This window comes from Dendroctonus ponderosae, unplaced genomic scaffold (assembly GCF_020466585.1).
Source record: "Dendroctonus ponderosae isolate FM_Combo_2020 unplaced genomic scaffold, Dpon_F_20191213v2 Dpon_F_20191213_6, whole genome shotgun sequence".
In the NCBI taxonomy this organism is placed as follows: domain Eukaryota; kingdom Metazoa; phylum Arthropoda; class Insecta; order Coleoptera; family Curculionidae; genus Dendroctonus; species Dendroctonus ponderosae.
This window is the reverse complement of record NW_026018814.1, coordinates 5,243,779-5,271,208: the sequence shown is the minus strand read 5'-3', so window position 1 is coordinate 5,271,208 and position 27,430 is coordinate 5,243,779. Positions and strand designations below refer to the sequence as shown.

Sequence of the window (27,430 nt, the reverse complement as noted above, 5' to 3'; positions counted from 1 at the left end):
ATAGTTCGATTAAAAACAAGTTTTTATAAAGAAATTATTAATTCATACTAAGTTTGAGTGTTACAACATGTTAAAATAGTAACAGGTTCAACGTGCGTGGACGTACCACGTACTAGTGAGATCATTCGATCATTGTTTAGTTGGTAAATGTCGAATTGCTCATAAAAATGAGCAATTAACATGTTTTCCCTATAAGGTGCTCTAATCCCTGGATTCTATGCAATAAATGACAAAACAAAGCTCTGACCGGTTTTTAATAGATAAATATTTTTTAAAGATGTTTATATGAGTCACCAGCATTAGTTACACCATGGCTGTAATGAGAAGTTGTACTTCTATCAATATAAATGTAATCTAAATAAAGTAACGTAGGTATACTTTGGTTCCCAAAATAATTAGTATTTCAAAAAATAATTCAAATGTAATGGAAAATTACTGATTATTATATTAACAAAAAAAGAATTATGACTAAGAATAACATTAGACATTGATCCTTTGACAACAAATATCATCAATTATTATTTTGCGCCTTCTGCATAATGGTTAAAAATGTTAAACCTACGCGCATAATTAATTTGCAATTGTTTAAAATGTCATGTTCTATTTCAATTGCTTCTTAAAAGCTGCAAATTCGCTCTGAACGCGTACTATCATGGATGTACATCCGCTTAAGTCTACGTAAAGATATAGATAATTTGAATCACATTGGTTTGTGGAAACATTTAAATTTGTTTATTGTCTATGCAGCGATAAAATTTACGAACAGCAGTTAATAAGAAAAGCTGGCTAGTGTTGATCATCAACCTATTTTAGCTTACTTTGTTATTTTCCATAGATTTATTAGCATCTGGTACGCTGGCAGTGCTTTGTGTTTCGTTTGTTTTGCGTAATTATTGATAGCAGGCAACATTGCAGTTTTCAACTAAAATAGTTTCTCGATTCTCAGCTATTGATTGTGAACTAAATAATTTTGGAAAAAATTGAAATGCAACATAAGTTTTTTTTTTTTTTGAAGATACGAAGGCATATCCAAAAGGGTAGCTGCAGCCGGTTCTTTGCCGAAACCCCCAACGGTCAAAAATTCCACATGACTTGAAGCATCTGCTGTTCTGGCAAATAAACAAACGGCTAGTTTAGGGTCGACTTTTTGAGGATTGTTACGCCAAAATGCAGACCCACTTGGGGGCTGACTGACAATTTCAATGCCGGCAATCTACTCAGCTCTATTTTTAATAATGTTAGCTTATAAACGTAATATGATGCAAGTGTACATGCATAAATGTAATTTTCCTAATCTTATAGACAATACTGATAATGCTTTCAACTCGTAAACTTATGGCATCATTTGTACAATACAAACATAGGAAAATCATTAGTTCAGCTAACAATAGGAAGTATCTAGATGTGAAAATTGGGTGGGTAAACGGCAACGAAAAACGAGCAAAAGTGGGCGTCGGAACTACGCAGTAAGCTCGAATCGTTAGAAAAGCGTACAGACATGACAAAGACGAGATAATGCTCAGCAGCAAATCAAAGAGAGAACATGGAAGAAAATGGCAACAAGGGTATATAAACGGATCAATACGGACCCCATGTCACGTAGAACCCTCTCCAATATCGAGAATGTTCTAGATGGTAGGGACAAGCGTATAAAAGCGCGGCCGTTTTGGGAAAACTGTGCAGTTATTGGTGAGTGCTCTTTTGCTGCGTATGCTGTTAGTGTCTGAGTGCGCCACGTCATCAAGCTAAGAGGATGGGTGAGAGGTGTATAGTTAGAAAAGCCAGCTGGCGACGCCATATCCTAGTCAGGTTTTGATACAATCGAATTTCTATTGCATACATTTACGTTTCTTTAATAATTATTTGCAAAAGTCTGCTTATATTGCGTTCCGTTTGCATCTGGCCAATGCAAATGGACGCCATATTTACTGTAGTTGCGAATTCTTCTAGAATCATTAGCTACTAAATTTGCAAATGCTGTGTTACTCTCCGCAAAACGTACCAAGTTTCTGCATTAATTTCAGAGAATTCCAACATATGCCGTTATAAACATCGTTCCTATCCGTAATCCAAAATGGCGCCTTAAGATAGGTAGGGTGCGGTCATCTAGTCTACAGCGCAAGCGCTATTGCGCTGCGCAAGACGAAATCGATAATCACTACCGAAGCAGAATTAAAAATCCTATAATGGCGTAGAGGTTGACGGAAATAAGTATGGGTATGATTAATAGTGACTTAAATATTTAAAACTTTAGAAAGAAGCCTATTGCTTCGATTAGGTCCTTAAATAGGCCGATGGCCGACCATTCTAAGACATTTTTCTAGATTTTATCAACGTTTCGAGCGAAGTCGAAGAAGTTAATGCAGCGCGGGTTCATATTTACTCACTCCGGACTCATTCCCCCTCTGCTGCCTCTTAATATAAATTTTTTTCTTCAATCGATATATAATATGTGTTTATAGAATCTGTGATGTCCTGGACATATAGAGATCTGTTTAGCATTAAAACATACTCAACATTGCCTACAATTTAATAACTAATTTTATATTGATCGACATGATACAATAAGGTATCGACTTTGAAAATATTCCTGATATTTTCGCAGATAACCTTTGCAGAATAAAAGTTATTAAATTGAATACAATTGGGCATTGCCATATGCTTAAGCCACCGTGCTTACCTTTTAGCACGACAATGCTAATTCTGTAGCCCCCATTTATATTTTATCGAAAACATGGCGTTTGTACAAACTATGACATCGTTCGTAATAAAAACATTTTTTTAACTAAAACCAACTCTTCGAAGTATTATTAAAATATACCATTTTCCCACAAAATGCAGTAACTACTGCAGACTGTGATCGCTCTAGAGAATCACTAAAGGTAAAACTAATGGAATTAAAAGTAGGTATTAAAATGCTACCCGACCCGACGTGATCCATTAAATCTTCGATAGGGGCGGGCCGTCAAGAAGTAAGTACAAAGTTAAATTTTTTCTCACTAAGTTTATAATTGTGTGTTACTTTTCGAGCTAATTGTTTGGCGGAAAGTTGACTATTTAAAAGATATTTTATTGCCCACATTATCTTCAGATTTTTTGAAAATACGAATTTTTTATACCGACGAGTAGGTACAGAAGCCGTAATATCCATTGCGTGATATTACATATTTTATATTGAAAGTTGAGTGCTTTTCGTGCGTAAACATATCATAAACATGGGACATATTTACAATACAAGCAAATGAAACTTTAGATTCACGATTTTAATAGGTGAAGAAATATTATTTATACTTTCAAGAAAACGAAAAATGTCGCATTGAGTTCCCTGTTTCGAGCTGCAGATCCCGTTGCATTTTGCCATTTACATACTGTACAAATTTGGGTGCTGTACAAAAATGAGTTTCTATTAGTCTTTTACATTACCACACGTCTCTACAAACCCCAAGCGCATTTGCGGCAATACATGAAAAATGTAGCGTTTAGACTAAGTAATCGATTGGGTTGTTGGGTAAACTACTTTGCGGCATTCTGTTTAACACGAACTAACTCAATAGCGAATAAACTAAGTCGCAAAATGATCTATAGAAAATGAAATCGACTTTAGGTATTAACATTCTTTTAGGTACAATCTGAGATAACCTGATGCAATAATGCAACCAATTTCCCCACTGTTTTTGCCTACCTGTTGAGTATATAAATTTTCATTTACAACTTTACTTCTTTCCAAAAGTACTGGACAACTGAAACGGCTTTAACCCTGCAAGCGGCAGAATCAGCGGAGACAAATACATTAGGTATTACCCGAGTAAAACTTCGATATACGCACTACAATACCCATAAAAATATACGCCGCGGCCATAAACATCCATTCAGAACCGATTAGGTACGCCGAAATAACAACTGCAAATAATACGTCTTGATAAATAGGGTATTGTTAGAAATATAAACGATCAGCAATCAAAGATTTTCTTACAAATGCAAACATGGTCAATCGTTAAAGTTGAGTATAACATGAAGAGCGCAAATGGCAAGTCACAACCTATTTATGATAGTTTTAAACTTACCTGGGCATCCTTTACCTTTTGCAAGTGAGTCAAGAATTCTCGAATTTTCGAGTCCTCGGCTGCCAGATTTGAAACATTTCGTCTTGGACATTCTGCAAATTTGAATAAAATCACTAGTCTTTTATTTAGCAAGCATTCATGAGAATATTCGGAATGAAATGCCAGTCCTTTAAAATAAAGTAAAGCGATTTTAAAAATCGAGCCGTATTAACAATTTTTGTCTCAAATAGTTCAATTTGCCACAACTACCAGTTGTGAAGTGGCACATGCATCTGAAGTGCCGGCTTTGAAGTAAGACCATCCTACTGTTTTTACCATTACAATTAGCTCGAACTGAGCGATCAATCTCTGACTTATTTTAGGTCAAAAGTGTTTTATCCTATTACCTAATCAAAGTTTTGCGCCCAGTCTCCATCGAATACGGCACTTTAAATGTTTATCAAATTTACGATGTTTAATTTATAAAACATACAAAAAGCATCTGTTTAATTAATTACGGCCTCCCTTTTTAAGTCAGCTACCATCTTAACCGATATTATCGGCATAAATACATTTTCAGGATTGAAGAATACAAGGCACGAATTGACACAGTTTTCCATACGTTCATTTGCGGTTTCTTTGTATGCAATTTCCAGCTCTAGCCAAGATAATGTGTAATATCTGTTGCGTACGAATTTATTGCATACAGAGCCATCCAAAAAATTAAGAGCACTTTAGCAATTGGCCAACGAAGTAACAATTGGGCATACGGTCTTAAGGGATTCTGATTGTAGATTGAATTTTACGCTAGTGGACAGTTTTCTGATTTGTTGTTATTTTTTTGTTTCGCTCTGTATTAACGTACGAGTAAACTCGTGTCTATTGGTGGCTTTGAGTACCGGACGTTAAGTATATGATCTCGTTTTCTCCTATTTTACTCTGGCTTTTCCTACTTTGTCTCGTATAAATCTTTATTTCGTACGACTTTAAGCATCTTTACTTGTTACTGTAACAAAGATAGTTGCAATTTGTCATTTTTGCTGAAAAATATTGCTACTCGCCTTCCTGTCTTACTTTAATAAGGTTATATGCATTGCCCTGTATATCTAGACTTAACAATAATTAACTTTTCGCCATGGAATTGCTACATTTACTAATTTAATATTTGTGCAGACGCAATATTTAGGCTAACGTAAAATTTAGGCGATTTTTATAGTTTTAAATATGTAAAATAATTACATAATCCGTCTCAAGTATACATAGATAGTGATTTCAAACATTTTTTATTGGCTATTTTGCCTCGAAAATATTTGTCTTTTTAATTCACCACCTAGAAGGTATCTTTCCACATACTTAGGCTTAAGCTGTCATAAAATTGCAATTAGTAAAAAGAGTATTTAGAAAAGTTACCGTTTAGAGTTAAGTTTCGACAGCAAATTTACTGTCTTGATTCAGAAGGTATTTGAAAAGGAATATATTAGTAAATTGTTAAACAATAAATAATTTAATACAAATCTGTAATAATTTGCTCTAGAAATATTTCGATATTTTTAATCTTGTTACATGTTTGTTCTGTCATCTACTGTTTAGCAATTTACTAATACACACTTGTTTAAATATATTTCGATAAATATTTCAGAATTGCTATCGAAACGTCAACTTTTCTAAATTAATTTCTATACTAACTAGTAAATACCCAACGAAAAGGTTTTGAAAAAATGTATACTTGCCGTACTGTTTGGTTTTTCTACAAATAACTGCTTTAAATTTAGCTGCAACTAATTTCAATTTTGTCCGTAAAATAAAACTACTACTAAGTTTGCCAACTTTCATTTATCTCTATCTTAACATGTTACAACCCGTGTTTAATTATTTTAGGAGACTTGGGTTTAACAATCAATTAGGCACAAAAACAATGTTCACGTCCTTGGGGTCTTAAATAGCAGTCATTCTATCGAAACAGTTTTCAGTTTACTACTATAATTGTGGAGACATAAATTGTCGGATACACATACATTGCCTAGAATTTCCAACATGTAAAATTACTTCGGTAATTTTACATAATATTATATTTCGTTCGGGCTGACACACTCATTTTTCCACATATTCACCTATGTATGAGCTTTTAGAAAAAAAAACTGGCGTTTTTAATGAAGTCCTGCAGATTTAGATAATTATTTCTAAGTTCTTCATCGTTAATGTGCATTGACTTGGGCTGTTAATGTAACTTCTATTATTTGTTCTCTTTGATTGATTTTCATTATACCGCTAACATAAACCACTCGGCTTATTTGGATATGTTGAATGTGTTTTGAACTTCTTTTTAACTATAACTGGTTGTCTGTTGTTCTGTCTAATTTTTTATAACTTTGAATTGCAATTACGCAAATGCATTCTTCACCCATTTTTTACATTTTACGTACTCATTATTCGTGTGTAATTATGCTTATATATTTGTTATATCCATGTCGAACTAAATATGCTTTGTAAAGTTTTATTCCAATTTTATATGGAGTTGAAAATTAACACTACGTATATTGAATTTTTAGCTCAGCAGAAAACTGGCATTGTTTTAATATCACGTCGTCATCACTTTACATATGCACGTTTTAATTAAATATCTTTGATAAGCAGACGTTATTAGACTATTTTAATGTAATTATTACCTTATATGTGCACATACAATAATTATCATCGCCATTATTCTAAAGGTTTATTTTTACTAACAATATTTTGAATATGAAATCTATGTATTATTTTTATGAATTCTTATCGCTAGTTTAAAAGTTTACTTACACACTCGCTATCTTTAACTTGAGTTTTGCATAAAATAATAATGATATATTTAATTATTATGATTATCATTTTATAGTAAGCAGGGATCTCACTAGGAGGTTTTAGTTTACTTCGTAATATATTTTAAAAGAATGTTTCTAAAAATATAGTTTTTAACTCCCTTAATTTGGGGTACTATGGTTAATATCTTCAAGCATAGAAGAAAGGCAGTTGTTATTTGTTCAATTTAATTAAATTTATTTAGAATATGAGAAGTAAAAATCCGAGTAAAACTTACATAAATTAGTGGTGAGAGATATTCCTTTCCCTCTTATAGATTTATATAATTTTGCGTAAATCATTCTTGATTTCTTTAAAATGGTGAGTTTTTGACCCAATAGTTAAAGATAAATAAATTTAAATTTGAATAGCAAACTAAGAAACATTAAGAACAAGATATAATGAAGCAACAGAAGTGCTATTATAGAACAAATAAAATTTGTGATTTTCTCAAGCTTATTTTGTACATTTCCTTCAATTCTTGCATTAGCAGAGTAAATAAGGACCGACTAAGAGACAGTAAGTAAGACTGCTTGATTTCTTGTGTAATTAAAATAATTTCGTATTTAAGCAACCAATCATTTTGATTCACACACTAAAGAAGTATTGTTTAGCTTTTTTATTTAAATTTAAACATTAGGAAAATTAGGCGTTTGTGCTGTGTATTTTATTGAAAAATATAGAAGTTACTAACATTTAAGCAAATATCCAAACAAGTTAGATTTAAGCATAAGCTGAAATGCAGGTATTCGTTTATCATCTTGGCGCTTCTGATCTGGCTCGCAACATTTGTTAACCAGGTTCCATTTGGCGATTCTTTGCGACTTGGTCACGAGCTGTGAGTCGGCAACACAAATGTAGCATTTAAGAACTAACTGCATTAATATTAATGCCTTTTCGCAATGGATCGCTCTACAAGGTGAAACAATGTTTCGGGGACTAGATGAAAATGCCGACCGACTGAGAACTACATTTTAATGTTGTGTTCGATACTGGTAAATATTTCTGCTTTCTAGTGTATGCATAAGTAGATGTGTTCAAACTCAATTAATCACTAATTAATTTCATGAGTATTTACATAAAGCACCACAAATCACTTTGCATGTTTTTAAAGTACACATTTTATGAAATGGTGTTGGCAAGAACAAGATAGTTTAGGCTGTATTCGGCTGGCAAAGATGCAGACAGGTTGTTACTAGAAGATCAGATTTTGACATTGGTATCTCGATTATATTGCATTTACCTCCCTAGGCCTTGCTGTATAATAATAAATGTCGCGGTGTTAGATGTTTATAATCCGATTGCTGTGTCAATTTCTAGATGTTTTGGTTAACCCTAGTTTATTGATTCGGAAAAAAAGGATCTCAAAGCAGAGGCCCATTTTTTCCAAAATGTACATTCCGGACATGCATTACCAGCAATCAAATCACTACTATTGATTAGTACTTTTTTACGACTGAAAGTAAATTAATTCCTTCAATAGCTTTACCAAAATAATAAAAGCTAATATTTTGTCTCATTAGTGTTCGATTATGTATATTTGCTTAAATATTTTGTCCACTTAAGTCGATCGTGTACATTTTCTAATAGTTCCTAATCAAATAAATTTCACATTTAGTTAATTGATATAGTAATGTTTTTAATATCGCACTTCACTCTATTGTTATATGTATGTAAAGCGTTGAAGCTCGTGGATTGCTATTTGCCAGGTATCAACTAAACAATTCCTAGTTTTATATCTGTAACAATCTAAACAAAAATATTTAAAATTTGATCGTTTTAGCTTAACTTCCCAGATGTGAAAAAAACACTTCAAATGTATTTGCTTTTCTGAAAAAATAGATTTTTGGAAATATGTAAGTAGACTGTTCCAAGAGTTGATACTTCTTGAGATTGGTAAAATTTGAGATACCGAGTTATGACACCATATCCGAACAATCACGTTCTACTCTCACGTTTTGGCAATCTTAAAGAATATGGTAAATTTCAATACATGAGCATCCGCAATTGCTTAATGCAGTTTACTATAATGTATCTGTATGATGGTTAGTTGCGCTATTAATTTTCCGCTATCATTTAACTTATTTGTAAGATTTCACCTTCGAACAAAGACGAACACTTGCTTTGAAATGCCGCTTGTATTTAAAGTATTACTAATTGTTTACTGAAAACGTTTGTATTTTTTATTTTCATGTCTGTCTATTTTCACAACTTCACGCTGAATGTAAGCGGAATAATTGCTAATAAAAACCGTTAGAAATAAATTAAAATTTAAGAAAATTAAATAGTCTAAATGTTAATGAAGAAGATTTAAATTTAATATTAAATATTTCTTGATAAAACTAATCTCCTTTAAATAGGATACGTGTTTGTTAAATAATAACGTTGAGTGATTTGTTTTAGCCATCTAAAAAATGACAAAATCTCAACTAAACTGAACATAAATCGGTTGAATTTGTTGCAGGTCTTCCCCCTTTTTTATCTTTTTAACTTTTTCATTTCAATGTTCAAATATTGAAATAATACGAACACAACAGTCTAAGTTATCATAATGTGCTTATTTTCCGACAATATGCGGTCAAATGATTATTTTTATTATTATTCTCCTGGGATTATGAGAAAAAATCACAAAAAAGAAGATTGACCCATTATGAAATTGCTTTCAACTATAATAGGATCAAGAATTCGAGATTGCAAGATTTTCAAATTACCTCCGAGTATTTTTAGGTTAATATTTTTAATAACGTATTAAAGTAAGGGTGGGCGATAAGAGCCTTTATTTAAATCTGATTCTATTAATAATTGCAGTTACATAATTATACAGAAATGGTTATTTTTAAAGAAAATGTAATGTAATTTAATCTCTCCAGTGTAATTTTCCATTGGATCAATCAATAATTTATTAGCTGTTGTCTACAATGGCACAGTAATTACCTGCATGTTTTAGCCAAACGTATTTGTGTTATTTATTGCAAATTATAATGTAGCTAGCCATTAACGTTCAATCAATCAACATTTGTCTTGATGTCGAATGTCTTTAAATTACTAAAAATAACTTTTATTAATTATATGAATTGTTTGCCATTACTCCATATAGGTAGTTAGTTATCTTTTTTACTTCCTTGAATTGTTCCATAAATATTACTTGTATATTCGTTTTTCAAACTGAACTTCAGATTTCTATCTTCACCCAGAAGATTTTTCGCAGATTTACCTTATATTCCAGTAACTTTCGTAACTCAAGCATTTTGCTATTTATTTTATATATACATTTTTCCGGTAGCTTTGCAGATACAGATCTTCACTATCAACATAATGTATGTAACATTTAATGACTGACTCATTTAAAAATGTTAGTAAAACGTGGATTTAAATACGTAGAAAAACCAAAATTGTTTACGAAATTGTCACCACTCTAAAAGTGGGTTTATTCATTTTCAGAAATACTCCTACTATTATTTTAGTCTCTGTGACTCACGTTTTGGTTATTTTTAACTGGTTTTCTTTTAGTTCAGGGTCTTAATTCGTCCTTAAGTTTTCAACGAAGCCCTGGCCTCTATAATTTATCGTTTTGACATACATAGATTTTAGATGTCGTCGGAAGAAAACATTTCAGTTGCTTCACTGGAAACTAAAATTTTAAAGACATTTTCATCTAATACTAGCTGACTATTGGGTCACTTGGATAGTGTTTTTATTTAAATTGGAAACTATATAATAATTTCAATAGGTGTTATTATACAGATACTATTGTGTTTTATTTTTCATGGCAGTCGGCATTAGGATTTAGCTATGACTTGACTGCCAATATAATAAATTATTTCTTATGTATTTAAAGTAAATTAGTTCATTTGCCCATTTGAACTTATCAACTGCAGTAATAATAAAAACAAGAACAATATTCTATTAAAAGCGTGATTTTTTGTGTCTTTTCTGCAACAGCTCATTGGATAGTACGTTCTTTCGATGCAAGCCACTCAACTCTTCAAATCAACCGAATTACTGGTATGACTTTTTTATAATGGCGTGATACAGCTCGGTGCCCTTCTGAATCATTGTGTTTGATGGATTTTTTTACGAAATCTGCTAGAGATGGATCAAGCCATAGCTATCTATCTACACCACTAGTTCATTCAGACCACAAGAAACATTTTGCCAGCAAACCAGTATCTTGAAATCGGAACCACTCAGATTGAACGAGAATTTTTAAATTGCAATAAACCAACGTGTACAAATCAACATTTGTTTGTAATAAAAATGTCGGAATTTTGTTTGTTTTACTATCAATTATTTCCAATTTCATGTGATTAATAAGTGAATGGTCGTTATCAAATGAAATAATGATGCCTTGTACTTTAGATAAATACCTACAGGTTGAATACCGAAAACTACCTAAAAATATTTGTTCCACTGACTCCCTGCAAATAAACTATAAAATAATTACGAAAACCGGAGACTAGTAAAAATATTAAATAAAATAATATAAATACATATTGTGCATGTATAATTGGTTACAAAAATAGCCGCAAATGACTGCATGCAATGTTGTTCATTATTTCCAAAGACTGCGGCTTCTATTCATATAATTAAAAATATATGTCCTTTAAACGAGTTCAGAGAACTTTGTTGTAGTGAGAAATCCAAATACTGTTAAAATCTTGTTTTGTTTTTGAAGTTTTTCAAGACAATTGTAGAAAATAGAAATACTGCAATTTCTATTCCACCTAAGCGTTTTTGGATAAATATAAATGGTTTGGCGATAAACTAATCAAAAAATTTCTATCGTTACTTGTATCCCGATTATAAACGACAATTTTGAATATTATGGCAAACTTGATTTTCAACGACGTAAATGTTGACTTAATTTTTGCATTAAGTTTTTAACAGTGAAGTAATTAACATAAGTATATTACCTTAAATAAAACTTATTAGAATAAACGTTTTGCAAAGCATCGCTTTTTAAGGGTAGTTTCAAAGTTAAAATTCAGAACTTGATAGCAGATTTCGAGTTTGTTTTATTGAAAAATTTAGAGGTTGGGAATACAACACAATATTATAAATATCGTATGTTAAATATTAATTAGGTTTACAGTGAAACAATGGCGTGATATCGTAAATTAGGTTCAAAACAGTCGCAATTAAATGAATTTGGAAGGAACACGATGTTAAAAGTATTATTTCACTAGTTGGAAATAGCTCACCCTGTTTTTGCTTTGCTCGTAGGTGGTAAAAGCAAGTAGATTTCTTAACTTCATGTAAAAATGTAAAAGAACAAGGAAAAGTTCAGTCATTTGCCAAGTTCAGCATTAGAGCATTGCGGGATGATTGTCATAATATTTTTATATTCATACTTTATAGCTTTTTTATATTTAATGTGGTCTGCCTTAATAATTTTGAAGTTATTATACATTCTTGACTAAACGACTAATCCGTTTTAATTAGCTATGGTATTTAACTTCAAATATATTTGTATGCTTTAGGTGTTTCAGAATTGTTTAATTTATTCGCTTGATACATTTCCATTACTGCGTTTCCTCTTTACTAATGGATCTAGTAGTTTTTGATGAATTTTGGGAATTTTAAATTCGTAGATTCGAACAACGATTTTCTACACGCATGATTCAGCAAACATAAATAGTTTTTGATGTTAGTTGATGTGTTAAAAATTATTAATTGTCGCTAAAGCATAACATAAAAAATTGTTTTATATATTTCTAGCACTCGCATTTTATCAGTAAGTGTGTAGTTATTATTCATAACATTTAAATGTTGAATAGAAATAATTTTTCGGCTTGCACAAACTTGCTATTAATACCCATTTAATTGGAGGAAGCTTTAATTATATATGAATTAGGCGTTTATGATAACACTGAGTTGATGGTTTATTGAAAGTAAAATGCACGATGATCTTTTGGTTTGCATTTTGCTTTTAAAGACTTTGCACTATTGAGCTTTTGTACTTTTTACTCAAATTTGTCATGGCATGATCTTAAATTTTCAATGTATTCTAATGTCATTTTCTAATTTATTATTATCTATGAAACTTGCTTTTAAAATGGTCTTACTTGGGCGGTTGAAGGATTTCTAGTCAAGTTCCAGATAACATTAGCGGCTCTAATAGGTTTTATTCATGCAACTATTAATTTCCTATAATTCAACCTTAAAACGTTTTAACGTAATATTTGCAAAAGTTTTAAATAAAATGATTAATAAAGAAAATTAAAGAAAATCCTTGCCACTGCTTATATAAATATACATTATATTATATAAATATAATATAAATATATTGCTCAAAACATGACTTTTGTAAATTATCTAAACATTCAATTTGCAGGCAGTGTTTAGAGGTTCAACAAAATGAATTTTGTTTGTATGCTATTGTAGATCAATTTATTCAAAACCCTCACTCTAGATTCTTATATACATATTTCTTTAACCATCTAACCCAAACTAACTTTAAATTGCAATTTATAATTTTAAATTTCGGATTCATAGAAATCTCGTCGGTCGATTTGGTTGCAGTTTGCAGTGTTTAGAATTTTCAGCAAAATAATAATCTTTGCAATATATTGTATTTAAAATGTGTATTTTTGTTGTTGATATTGGGGTAGAAACATATTTTCATTCATTAGCTCACATTTAAATTCCTGGAACATATGTATGTGCAGTTAATGCATGGGTTTTACCGGAAAGTAATTTTATTCGGTTGTGATATGCGATTATTATCTAAAATCTGTAAATATAGACTTATGATTTTACAAAAGCTTTTCTACATCAACTTTGCGCATATAAAGCCAAATAAACTACTTTCATAATAAAGCTTGCTTAAACATGATCTAATTAGAGTGGCTTGCTAGATCACCATATTAATTTGAAATATGTGTTTATATTTAGGATTTTTTATTGTGGAACTTCAGACGTAAACTATTAACAAATAGTATTTTCGAGGAACAAGAACCAATACATTGAATGTTCAATTCTGCACATATCAGACGCAAATAAATTTAAGTCAAATTTGGGCAATAAAAAGAGTATTAAGTATTTGGTGTGTCATTATGTTGCTAGTTGTTTTTTTACTATTTAAACATAAACTTGTGATACAAGTGTGAACACAAATAATTCAATTCGATAAATTTAATAAAAATTACAATAAGTGCTTCTTCGATGATAATTTGCATTTGGAGTTCTTAGATTTGCAGCAGTTAAGGTTATTTAAATTCCAAGTGCCGATAATCGTACACGATATTGCGAATGTTCAATGTTTTGGTTCGAGTATTCCACAATTAAACTCAGCACCTTGAAATATTATCAATGTCATCCATTTTTTTTTTAATTAAACACGCTTTTGAGATATTTATTAATTTTAATATGGGAACATTTTCTATTTCGTCCTCTTTGTGTGTAGGTTACTGTCCTGATTTTGGGTGTTGTTTTCTTTAACAACTTTTGTGTTTGACAATATTATCTCACTCGTATTGAATTGAATGCATTGAGCTAGTTTCTTTAAATCCTTTTAAATTAATTAAAGCGTTGCTAAGACAGGATTTTTTCTGTGGCTTATTTGCGCCTGAATGACCACTAATTAGATAAAAATGAAATTTTTCTGTATAGCATTTATGTTAACCCTACGCTATTCAATGGGCTCTGCATGCCACGGACATAAAATATAAATGTTTCTATTTGCCTAAAATTATAGGTGTATTATATTGTAATAACTCAAATAGGTTGAAGGTATTAAATTATAACCACGAACAATTAGCGTAAAATGAACAGAAGAGAGTATTTCAAATCTGAATGAATTTATATTGTATTATACAGCGTAATAAGCTGGATAATTGCGCTGAGAAATAAGTAATTGACTTTGAACAACGACTAAAATCCCATGTATTAAAGCACATATACATAACTTCTATTAAAAAAGGTGGAATAAGCTATAGTAATTAATGTGTTAAATTTACATTAGACACAAGCAATTAAAGTGATGAAGACATGAAAGTGATGTATGAGGTATAACTAAAGCGTATCAGCAATAAATATGGCTTGATAAATAGCAAACCAACTAGAATATAATTTTAAAATTATTTTCTGAGTGTTATGAACTATATTGCACCTTCCAGAAATAATTAGACACTTTGAAAGTGTATTCATGCAGGTAAATCACATATAAGCTATATGGTCATATGACACAATAGAAATATACATAAAAATAATAAATATGTCTGAACTTGACAACTCTGAAAAAACTCAAAAACGAAAAATGTGCCATAATATATCTACAAATAAATTGATGAAAAACTGTTACTGTTAATGACAGTTAAATTTTAGCAGAAAATGATGAATAAAAGTTGAAAACAGAAAAATATATGTAAACGTTATGTTATGCCAAAGCTTCAAATAAATACCCGACTTCGCACTAAACAATTTAAATACATACTTGTAAAAAATAAATTGTAATTCAAAGAATTATACATACATTGATGTGGTATGAATATATTTATAGACTTGATATTGCGAAAAAAGTACTAAAGTTAATTATTTAGCAATTATATCTTAACAGTTGTTTCGCAGAGATAATAAGAATGAATCAAAAGAAAGCAATATTTTATCAAGATGAATTTAAGCGAACGATAAAACAGCACAGTTATATTTGTTGGAATGTGAGGATTAATAAAAAGATGGTTTGCCCCACTGTTCTATGTTAATTGGGCTTAAACTTTTTAGAAAATTGTATGAAACATTACAATTGACTGCCGAAATATTTAACAGCTTTTAACGCGGGTTTTATAAACAGCGCGAAATAATCTGAATATTAATTAATGCATTAAGAAAAGCGCGAGCGCATAAGAGGATATAATAAAAATGAATTTAAGAACAAATTCTAAGGTAAAACTACAAATATAGTCCTTTATAGTAAAAGAAATGCAACTTATGAGAAAAATGATTAAAAAATTGTGTTGAAAAATGTTGAGGTGTGAGCTTAATAGATATTGGGCAATTGCATTTGGAATTGAAAAGGTTTATTAGACGACGAAAATGTATAGTGAATCTAAAAAAAGCGATTTAAGGTTTTAACTTTTTAATAGGTTGTTATACAGGTTTAAAAATTAAGAAAAGGTGTAGATTTGAGAGAAACATCCATGATTCAGAAATAAGATTTTCCTGGTTAAGTTCACATCTTAGGTAGTAAACCCAATTATTTACGCTGACAGAGCTCGGCACATCCGAGATTCAAAACAATTTGTTCCGAAAAATATTTATTTAATTTATTAAAATTATCATTAATCAAACATGTACGATCAGAAGTGCTGATAATATATTTAAATGGAAATTAATGTAAGTAAATCGGAGAGCAAGGATGAATCTGTATCTGTAAAATACACCCTTCCTAAAAATGTCGATATTAATAAGAGTTACTTGCAAGGACTGATGTAATCAATTCATCTGCGAATTAGTAAAAATGGCAATGCAATTACTTAAAAGACAAATTGTATTATCATATTGGTCAATATATTGGACCTTTGGGGAGGCTCTAGAAAAGCCAATGCGAGCGTATAAGTTACAAAATTCCCGGAATGAAGACAAGTGCGGGAAAGAAAATAAATATACTTGAAAACATTATTTGGTATGCCAAATTCCGAATTTTATTAAGGATATGAATTATCCCGAAAAATATCTGAACTCCTTGAAATAAATGAATGAAATACACATTTAAACGATTTGGTTGTTGAGGTCAATGGAATTAGAAATGATTTTTTACACAATACTTTGCGATTATATTAATCGCTATTTTTAATGATTAATGCCGAATAAAGATTTTCGATTGAACGTTATGGCAGCAGCTACAAGGTGACATTACGAACAATTTTAGTAGTTCTAATTATATATTTGCTTCAATTGCTTTTGCTTTTGAATATCTCCAAACGGCAAGAAGAATATTTTGAAAAGTTTTGAAAAGAAATCCGTCTTCAATTGAAATATAAGTTAATACCGCTGAAAGAAACTATCAACACTGAAACAATTAAATATTATATACAGCAAATGCTTGGTCAATTAATTTACCTTGAGTGATTTTACTTAGAATAGCAAGATAATTGCGGCTGAACTTATGGGTTAAAATGGTCAAATATCAAGAATCCTGCAGATATTCAATCGGAAATGCCAATATATGCTAAGATTAGTCTTAGAAAAGAAATGGTAATATTTTAATACAAGTGGCTTACATTTTTTATGCCAAAAATGAACATACAGCTAATATGTCATGCAATCTATTTGTGAAAAAACATGCAAAATGGTATCAAGTCCACGTTTCCAGAACTTAAACATATTTATCTAATATTGCAAATCAAACCCTGCAACATTTTATTTATGATGTGGTTTTATGACTAATTTTTCAAACGAAGAGTTACCTACTACGGCACAATTTTTAAAACTTAAATGTAATTAAATTATATGCATTCAGTCTTTTCAACTGAGTATAGACTTATCACTTACCATCCATTGTTTCCGAAAAGGGAATTTCTCAATTTTCTAGTACTAAATGTTTCACACAACACTTTTTCACAGTTTACTAGAACTTTATTCGCAATTGAAATACCAAATTTTAAAATGAATTTTATAGTTTGAAACAGCAATAGGCTAATAACCCGGAACACCTTCTTTTCGCCGCTTTTCAGAATCGCCTGGCCCTTAAAAAATTATATGCGCACCAGAAGGTTTTACTCAAGATGTGTACTTAATAAATATTTCGTGCCTGAACAATTGGATACAAATATGCCCGTGTTTATAGATATTATAAACAGTTTGGAACAAAGAACATTCAGAATTCGCACAACGTTGCCGCATATTTTTTACTTAAACAATAACATTGTAGAAATTATGGTTGACAACTTCGGCAAAAGAATATATATAATAGTTCACATAATTTCGCATATTTAGAAAAACAAACATGTGTGAAGAATTTGAATCTTACATTTGCAACGCTTTTGCTGGTTAAACGAACTTAAAGTTCAAATTAACGAACTAAATCAAATTTAATTAGATTGCAAATTTGTTAAAGGTCTAGTGAAATATTTAATATTGTCGAGTAAAATCACTGTAATAGTAAATAGAATCGTGTCAAGCAACTGGGTAAAAATGTTTGAAAGTAATAAACATTGACAAAATCAGGAAATAAGAACGTGAAAGACAAGAACAAACGAGTTAGTAATGTAGGGTCCCAATTAAGGTAATTTGCACGGTTGATCGAGAGGAATGTGGTAAAAACTAGACAAAATAATCTACGTCTTCGACTTACAAGTACTTAGCGGTCAACTGTAAAGTGAGTAAACGCAAAAACGCATTTACAAAGTTGTACCATAAAAAAACTAAACAAGAAACACTGAAACTGGAAAGTTCTAAAAAATGGTTGGGTTCGTTCAGAATTCTTTTACAGCTAAGAATTGGTATCTCAGAATGAATTGCTCAAAGTTACAAAGTAGTGGTTGTTTATATGACAACAAACAAATCTCATTTTATCTCACTAAAGTGGTTGTATTAAAGCGGGGTTAAATTCTAAAGTGGTGGGTAAAATGTTATTAACTTAAAATCTTTACTGCGGTTATTAAGCAATAAAATAAGTATCTTAATAATTAAAGAATAAAGCACCGAAAACGGAAATATATGAAAATAATATGTAAACTAGTAAACAAATAAACCTTAAAAAAGACTACTTACAATTAAAAATCACAGATTTGCAAACGCTGAACCAAATTTATTTACATTAAGCGCAGTAATTTGGTTAAAAGGATACAAAGGTAAAAAGCTGTACAATAAAAGAAGCTTTTCTTGTTTTGAAAAGAAATATCATTGAATTATCCATCATAGTAATTTAGTTAATTAAAAGTTTTTTCATAATAATTTAGTTGTTAAACCATCGAAATGTTTTAATAACAAAATTAAATGACAAATACAAATAAAATAACAACTGCAGAATAAAACATGGGTGTGCAGAAGTTGAAGAATCAGTAGTGGTGCGAGGAAAAACATAAAATAAATCGGTAGAACAATCACTGAAAAGGTGATTTGGTCAAAAGTGTCCAAAAATAAACACAGTTTTATAGGTGCTTTTAAACAAATGTAAAGTGATAAAAGGGCATGCAAGAAGATTACCTTGAGGCGAATTGTAATTACAAAGTATAAAACGTATGATCAAAAGGAAAATAAACTCATGAAATATGATTTGGTCAAAAGAATACAAAAAACGGGTCTGTAGGAAACAATGGTTAGGTATCTTGAAAATACAAATATTATAGAAACGGAAAAGAATAAGAGGAAATAAAAAAAGTTGGGTAAATAATGTACAGTTTTAAAAAAGTTTACTTATATACGGATTTCTAGCTGTTCGTCAATAGTGAAGCCAAATTATAAAATGTGTAAAACAGGAAATACAAAGACTGTTTGTCTAAAAATATGCAAAAATATAGACGGTTTAGTAGGAGATAGTGGTTTTTTTGAACAGAAATGTGGTTAAATAAAAAAGCGAACGTGAATAAACTAATAATGGTTGCAAAAAAGTAAAGTGATAAAGAACGTCTACTTAACTAGGGGTTTGCAGATGTATATCGATTACCTTGAAGCGAATTGTAATGAGAAAGTGTAAAACTCAAACTAAAAAGGGAAAACAAGCACTGAAAATATGATTTGATCAAAATAATAACAAAATTATAACGGTTTTATAGGGAACAGTAGTTATCTTCAAAAGAAATATAATTAGAAAGGAGTTAGGAAAATAATTAAAATGTAATTATTAGTAAATGCACTTTCAAAGTGGTTGATTAAAAATGTAACCAAGAAGAGTAATAACAGGGTTTTCCAGTAATGAAATTGTTGAAGCGAAGTGCCATTTACAAAGTGATTAACTGATCTGATTAAGTAATCTGAAATATTATTACATAATTCTGCGGAAAGAGAAAATTAGTAAAAAAAGTATATTTAAATAAATACACGTTTAGGGAGAGAAAACGGTTATCTATTCACGAATCAGAATACCAAGTGGTTAACAATTACAGGAGATTTATGGGAAAAATTAAAATGAAAAGGTAAAACAACAAATTAATTTGGTTGAGAGAGTTGATAGCAAAGTATATGCGCTTTATACTTTTTAAGGTTATTTTGAAGATGGATAACAACTAAAGTTAAATTATATAAAAACATTTGTGATGCGAAATTAGTAAAGAAGTTATACTTAAATATGTAAGGGTTAGTAGACGTAGAATGCACATATTAACGTTAAATTAAATTAATGTGGTCGCGTAAACAATTTAAAGTTAACGTATAGACTAGTGCTTCTGAAGGATGAAAACAATCTACTGAAATCAATAACGACTTTCAGCAATAAAAGGGTTTTTTGAAGTCTATTAGAACTACGAAGTAATTGGGAAAATCGGAAAAAATCTTAAAAAATTTATATCGATTTCACAGAAATAAAATGGTTATATTGAACTAGCAAAGTGGTTGCGCATCTTAAAACGAGTAAAATGAAACGAACGCTCCACACTCAATTTGGCCAAAAGTGTACAAAAATAAAAACGGCTTTACGATTACACAAAAACTAATTACAAAGTAAGAAATTAAAACATTAAAAATTAAGGAAATGATGAAAAGACAAAATAGCAAAAAATATTTACGTAAATCTATAACGGTAGGCAATAATAAAATGGTTACCTTGATGTTAAATACAGTTATAAAATGCTTAGCTAAGAAATTAAAATAAAATAAAATGGATATCGACAAGTAGTCGTATATTAAAATTAAACAATCCACACCTTGAGAAAAATGGGAATGCGAAGTAGCGTATCCAAAAAAATCAACTGAAAATGTAGAATGATTCCATTAAAACGAAATATACTTACAAACTGGTTAGGTGGAAAATTAAAGCGAACGGCAACGGTTACATAAACCTTGAAAATAAATGTGGTTAAATAAAACGGCCAAAGGATAATTTAGCTTAAATAAGGTAACAGATGCGGAAGAAAATGTAAAGTGGTAAAGAAGGTGTACTAGGTAAATACAGAGTTGTAGATTTAAATTATTAAGTGCTATTGAAGATTGGTTTGTTGATTAAATTAAACATAACACACTGTCTGTGGTCAAAAGTACGGCAAAATATGAACGGTTTATCGGAGCAAAACTTCCCGTGAAAAAAAATCTGCTTAAATAAAAAGTGAACTTATTGTCGAATGATCAATGGAAAGGTAAAAAGAAAAAGTTGTTAAAGAAGGTGGAATTAAATACGGCCTCTCGTAAGCGTTAAATGGTTACGTTAAACCGAAACGCACTTTCAAAGTAATTGAGTAAAAGACGAAACTGAGAAAAATAACAAACCCTGAAAATACAATTTGATGAAAGGATAAAAATGATTTAGCTTCTAAATGGCTACGTTAAACAGAGTATTTACTAGAAAGAGCGTAGGTAAACAATTCGAAATTAAATTTTGTAACGGATGATGTGGTAAATAGATTACAGAACGTTTGGGTAACTACGACGATTTTACAGGAATAAAATGGTAATATTTTTTCAAACTATAAGAGAAACGCGGAGAACGTAAATTGAAGCGGAAATAAAATGGTTATCTAGAGGTAAAATACCATCACCAACTTGAAACGAAATACTCTGACAAATGGTTGGAAGAAAAACTTGTTATGTAGTTTTATCATAATTACTTTGAAACGAAATATAATTACGAACTATGTATAACTAAAAAGGTAAAATATACACTGTATATATACTGTGATATAAGTATATGAAAATAAAAACGGTTTTGTAGCTTACAAATTGATTATGACAATTATATTCGAAATAAATTTGACTGGAAAGCGGTTGGGTAACAGTTTCGAGGTAAATTAACGAATGCTGAGATTCTATGCTGGTAATGATCTATGTTTAAATAGTGAAAAGGTTTGCAGGAACAAAACGAATATATGACAGCAAAGTGGTTGGGTGACGAAATAAAAAAATTATGAGAAAGCAAAGTAAGGAAATAGCGGCTGCAGAAATAAAAATGGTTTACGGCAAACGCAAAGTAGTTCGAGAAAAGATCTAAACTTAAACTGAGTGATGCAATTAGAAAGTGGTGCGGAGTAAAATGAAAAAGTAAAGCAAGCACTAAAACTAGTTTTTTAAAATATACAACAATAAAAACGGTTTTGAAACAAACAAGGGTTATTCTCATAAGAGCCTTAAGTTAAAAATGGTTGGGTAAACGAGATATATTTAATTTACGTTGTTAACGAATGTTGAAGGTAAACTGGTAATGAAGGGATGTTTAAATGCTAAGCGGTAGCAGACGTAATATGGTTATATTCAAGAGAAGTCAAATTTCGGAGTGTTTGGTTGAAAAATAGAGACTAAAAAATTAATGCAGACACCAATGCCAACACGAAATTAGTAATAAGTAGGCAGAAACGAAACGTGGTTTTGTAGCCACGTTGAAAAAAATGTGCGGAAATAAAGTAGGTAAATGACAAAACGTTATTGGAAATAAATTAACAAACACCGAGGAAATGGTAAAGCGGTAGTGAAGTAGTACCTTGAACCGAAATGCAATTACAAAGTGGTTCGCTGAAAAACTTAACTAAGCAGGTAAAACAAAGACTGACATGATAAATTGGTCAAAAGTATCCATAAATGAACGGTTTTATCGCAAATATTGAGTAGCTTGAAAATAAATATGGTTCAACAACAAGTTGTTGAGTAAAAAATAAACTGAAGATAATCTAAAAATGGTAAAAAGGTGTAAAAAAGTGATGAAGAGGGTTTAATTAAATAGTGGCTTTTAGCTGTAAAATGGTTTTCTTGAAGCGAAATTTTATATTCGATTGGTTCGGCGATAAACTAAACGAAAACAGACAAACAAACTTGGCAAATATAATTTGGTGGAAAGTGTATAAGAACAGAATCAGTCTTACAGCATACGATAACAGCACGTGATAACTTGAAAAGAAATCTAATTAGGACGATGTTGCATATAAAACTGAAACTTGAATTACATAAAAAATTGCGGAAAGCTAATTTGGTAAAGATGATCTACTTAAATAATATGCGTTTGTAGGAATGATATGGAAATCTTAAAGAGAAATTGTTTACTCATCATAAAATGAGTTTGCACCGATGAAATAGTTACTCCGATAAAATATGCAATTGCAAAGTGGTTGAAAAAACATAATACTGAAATAATATTACAATGCCAAAAGGGCGGTAAACTCATGATCAAAAAGGTCCACTTAAATAAACACTGGTATGCTGAGATAAAATATTTTCCTTGAAAGCGAAGTCATACACTATTGTTAGCGGAAAATAGTAAAAATAGGAAATATATACGGCAATAGCGTGATTAATTCCAAACAAAATGTGGGTAAATAGCGGTTGCGTGCATATTTCAACTAAATACCTTAAAAACACTACAATGAGATTTGCTTAAAGGTATACAAAAAAGTAACGGCTTTTTGGTAGACAATTGTAATATTGAAAAGGATTATATACAAATATAATTGTAAAGTAATTGGGTAAACCTTTGAAGGCAAATGCAACGAAATAAAGGTTGGGTCAAGAAGTTGAACTTGTGTGAAGTGATATAATAATGAAAGCTAATATATAAATAATTAGCCTATCTACTTATCTGCGGTTTAAATTAATAATTTCGTTACCCTGAAACCTGACATTACAAAATGGTTCGGTAAATAAATTACAATCAAATTGTAAAACAAACAATAAAAAGGTAATTCGGTGAAACGCAGACAAAAAATGCAAAGCTTTTAATAGCAAACACTGCATATCTCGGGAAGAAAAGTAATTTGAAATAGGTTCGGTTATCATTTAAAGTTAAATTATATTTATCTTGAAAGGTCCATCGGTCAAGACCACTAGTAAATAAAAATACAGAAATGAAATGGTTACCTTGAGGCAAAATTCGATTGTTATGTGCTCGACTGAGAGTTTAAAGTTTAGTTACATTTAATACGGTTTTACTGAAAGAATATGCTTAAAAAGTTTTAAAACAAGTATCTATTGCAGATCGGTTAGGAGAAAAATATAAACACCTAAAGTGTAAGACGGTTTTGCAGCAAAAACACGGTTACTTTGAAATAAAATAAAATAACCAAGTGGTCAGTCGAAGAAACTTAACTAAAAGAGTAAAACAAACCTTGCGAACGTAATGCAGTTAAAAGTATAGAAAACTGAAAATGGTGGCGAAGCAGACAAAGTGGTAGGGTGAGGAATTTAAAGGTGCATTGTTTAAGAAATGCCGAACGGAAGAAATAGTGAAAAAGTCCATTTATATAAAATAAAACTAATAGATAATAAAAATGATAATTTGGTCAAAATTAAAAAAGAAATGTTTTGGTGGGAACAATATTTGCCTCGAAAAAAATAATATTACAAATCGTGGGCATAAAAAATTGGAAAAAATGGTTTACTGAAAGAAATTTTATCGATTTTACGATTTATAGAAACTACGTTGTTTGTTTTTAGTTTGCTACAAATAAGTTTGCAGCAACTTATAAGAATAGATCGGTTATCGGTTTTATAGTAAGTAATATATGTGTTGAAATCAATTTTATAAAAAACATACAGAAATAAAAACGGATTTGTAACAAAACACTAGGGTAACTTAAAAATTGATGAAGTTGAAAAAATATCGAACAGGAATTGTTAATTTATATAATCTAATAAATATAGAAGAGAAGGTAAAGTGGTAAACACGTGTTACTCCAAGACGAGCTTAGATGTAAAATTATGATGTTCGAGAGCATTGACAAAAAAGTGATTTAAACACTAAAAAGGTTGTCGTTACATAGCAGGTATCGGCTGATATAAATAAATAAACTTTTTATAGCAGTAGTTGGATAGTTGCGCTTCGTAATGTATAAAATACTAAATACTTATAATCAGCTCTCAATCTTTCTCTACTAATTTCACAGGTTTATGTTATTTGCAGATGCTCAGATACAAAATAGAAGAAGTGATAACGAACAAAACCGTTTTTCTTGAAAGCTACGCACCGATTTAACAAGATTTTAAGTTGGTTATAAACAACAACCAAGTGCTAAAGGCTGAAAATAATAACACATTTAAAGAAAAAACTCTGTTAAATGGAACATTTGCAGTGATATAAAATCATTTCAAAATTAATAAAGTTTAGATTAAGTAAAGTAAAGGTTAGCGCAAAATTTTAGTATAACGTGAAATGGGACCAACGTCTAAATTGGTAAACCTGGAGTGCCTTTGGTAAACATGAAGCAATAATTTCGCATACCCGATTTGCACATCTATCTAAGAATAAGAAAAAATAATTTCTGTGTTTTTTGGAGCTTTAGAGATTAACAGATGCCTTAATAAGAACAATTAGATTTAAATGAATGGAACAGTCCCATAAATGAGCTCGATGAATAAAATGCCGAAATGTGAGAAGAGGTACTTGGACGACTCACTAAATAAACAGAACGAGTGATAAAGGCATAGGAAACGTTATTAATTTGGAGATTTTACGAGTTACGAGTTTACCCAGAAGATACGGTCTATTAAGCCCGCTCCACATACGCGTCGCGAAAACGTGTGAATGTAAGGTTCCGCGTTCCTATTTTGCGTCGTGCAAGATGATTTGATTTGCATTTGATGATCAATTGTGCAAGATATACGAGAAACAAACACCGTGGAAAAAAGCACAGTTTGCGTGGAAGGCAAAGCAAATATCAAAACATAAGCTTTAGGATGGTATAATTTTAACCGGTAACTTATCACATAAGTTCAGCTTTATAAAACCAGCATTTTTTGGTAGTGGTATGAAAAGTGTATTTTCTTGTTGGGTTAGTGTCATGCGTATTTAAAGAAAACTGTTAGGGTAAAAAAATTATATTGTAGACAAGAAGAAAAATGTTAGAAAGGTATGTGGCACTGTGGTGGAAGTTTGTAGAAAAAGAATTCATCGTATAAAATGGAGAACTAGACGTACAACAGTGAGAAACAGTAGTGTGAACCTTACAATGAAAGGTAGAAAGGCGGATAATAATTTTTGGTATGCTCGTACAAGGTGATAAAGGATGGTAATTTTGAAAAGTCAACTTTTAAAATGTATGAACTGGAAGTGTAGGTTTGAGTGCGCTAATACAGGTCAAAATAAATTTGGATCTACATACGTAAATATGGTGAAAGAAGAATATGAATATCGTGGGTAAAATAGCGGTTAGCCTAAAGTGTTGTAGTTTATTTTTCAATATAAATGTGCCTGGAAGTTAATTGTAATGCAAAACGAATGCTAATAAAGCTGCATAATTGTGAGGAGCGCACTTACCAACATAGGGTAAAAAATCTTGTGAAATGTGTTATGTTATCGAAGGAAAAGTAAACAAGTGGTTGAAAAGTTTAGAAAGTGAACAAAACATTAAAAATAATTGCAATAAGTATGTGAGATAGAAGAACGTAGTAATATGAGTTGAAAACGTTAGGTGTTCATCCAGGAAATGAGTTGAAATGAGTCTGGTTATGTTTCGACGTGGAATAAAAATTAAGGTATAGAAGAAGAGAAGTGAGTGAGCGTATATTGAACATACACCAACGTAATATTACCGTGTAATTAAATAATTACGTTACGTTCGGATTGTTAGCTTGAAATAATTCACTGCTAAGAGGGGCAAAAACTGCGAAGAATAAATATTGGTTCGACATATCAAAAATTCAAATCTTTTAACCAGGAACTTGAATTATGCAATAGGAGGTGAATAAGTAAAAAATGTAATACTCTTGGTATAGGTAAATTGTAAAAACTTCCCGTTGCTTATGAATACAAAAATATTCCTTGAAGAGCTGCGCCGATTTGTGTATAAATAAAGTAAAAGTAAGGAAAAGTAATAAATAAAAATGTGATGTGAAATATAACGCTAATCTAATAATACGGACTTTAAATACATACAACCAAAAATTCACCAAATTAATAATGCAGTTGACCGAAAACACAAACAATAAAAGCGACGTGAACTAAATTACAGTGGAGGATGGTGGACCAACGCGCATAGAAAATTACAAACAATTACAAGATATACTATTTTATTGTTACTATACGTATAATTACGAATTTGACTTTTTACAATAATGATTCGTGTAAGTTCCAACAAGTTTACAAATCAAATCAAAACGAGTGTCTAAAATATTGTATAAACCTGTTATAATTTCATATGAAAATTTCAGTTAATCTGCGGAATCATTACTTCTTATGAAAACGGTGTATAACAAAATATTTAATGTCTTCGAAACAGTTTCAGAGGAGGGTGGTGGGCCAACACGCGAAAAAATCAAAGTGATTGAAATCAGTCATTTTTTATTCTATATTTTATTTAAATAAATTAAGTGGTAGAAGGTCAATTGTTCCTCACAAAAATGTTGATATTTCAGGTTGGTTTCGTTCGATTAAATTTGGTTTCGTTGAAAACCGTTTGATTTCTTTGCATTGCGAATTAATTTAGTAGTCATTTTGGCGTTGTCGGTGGTTGCAAGAGGTTCTTTACAGCAAAATATACAGC

The 27,430-nt window shown here is 30.6% G+C and overlaps 1 long non-coding RNA gene across 4 annotated transcripts in view; it reads left to right on the top strand.

The window, feature by feature from the left end:
• The first annotated feature begins 643 nt into the window (after positions 1-643).
• The window catches only part of LOC109540488, a 28,740-nt gene continuing 1,953 nt past the window's right edge, over positions 644-27,430 (top strand). The window contains exons 1-2 of one of the 4 annotated variants that reach the window (XR_007281794.1): positions 686-1,809; positions 2,025-27,406. This is a non-coding gene — a long non-coding RNA (uncharacterized LOC109540488). Of the gene's footprint in view, positions 27,407-27,430 lie in introns of all 4 variants that reach the window. The other 3 variants (XR_007281795.1, XR_002172199.2, XR_007281793.1) reach the window with 3 other exon arrangements.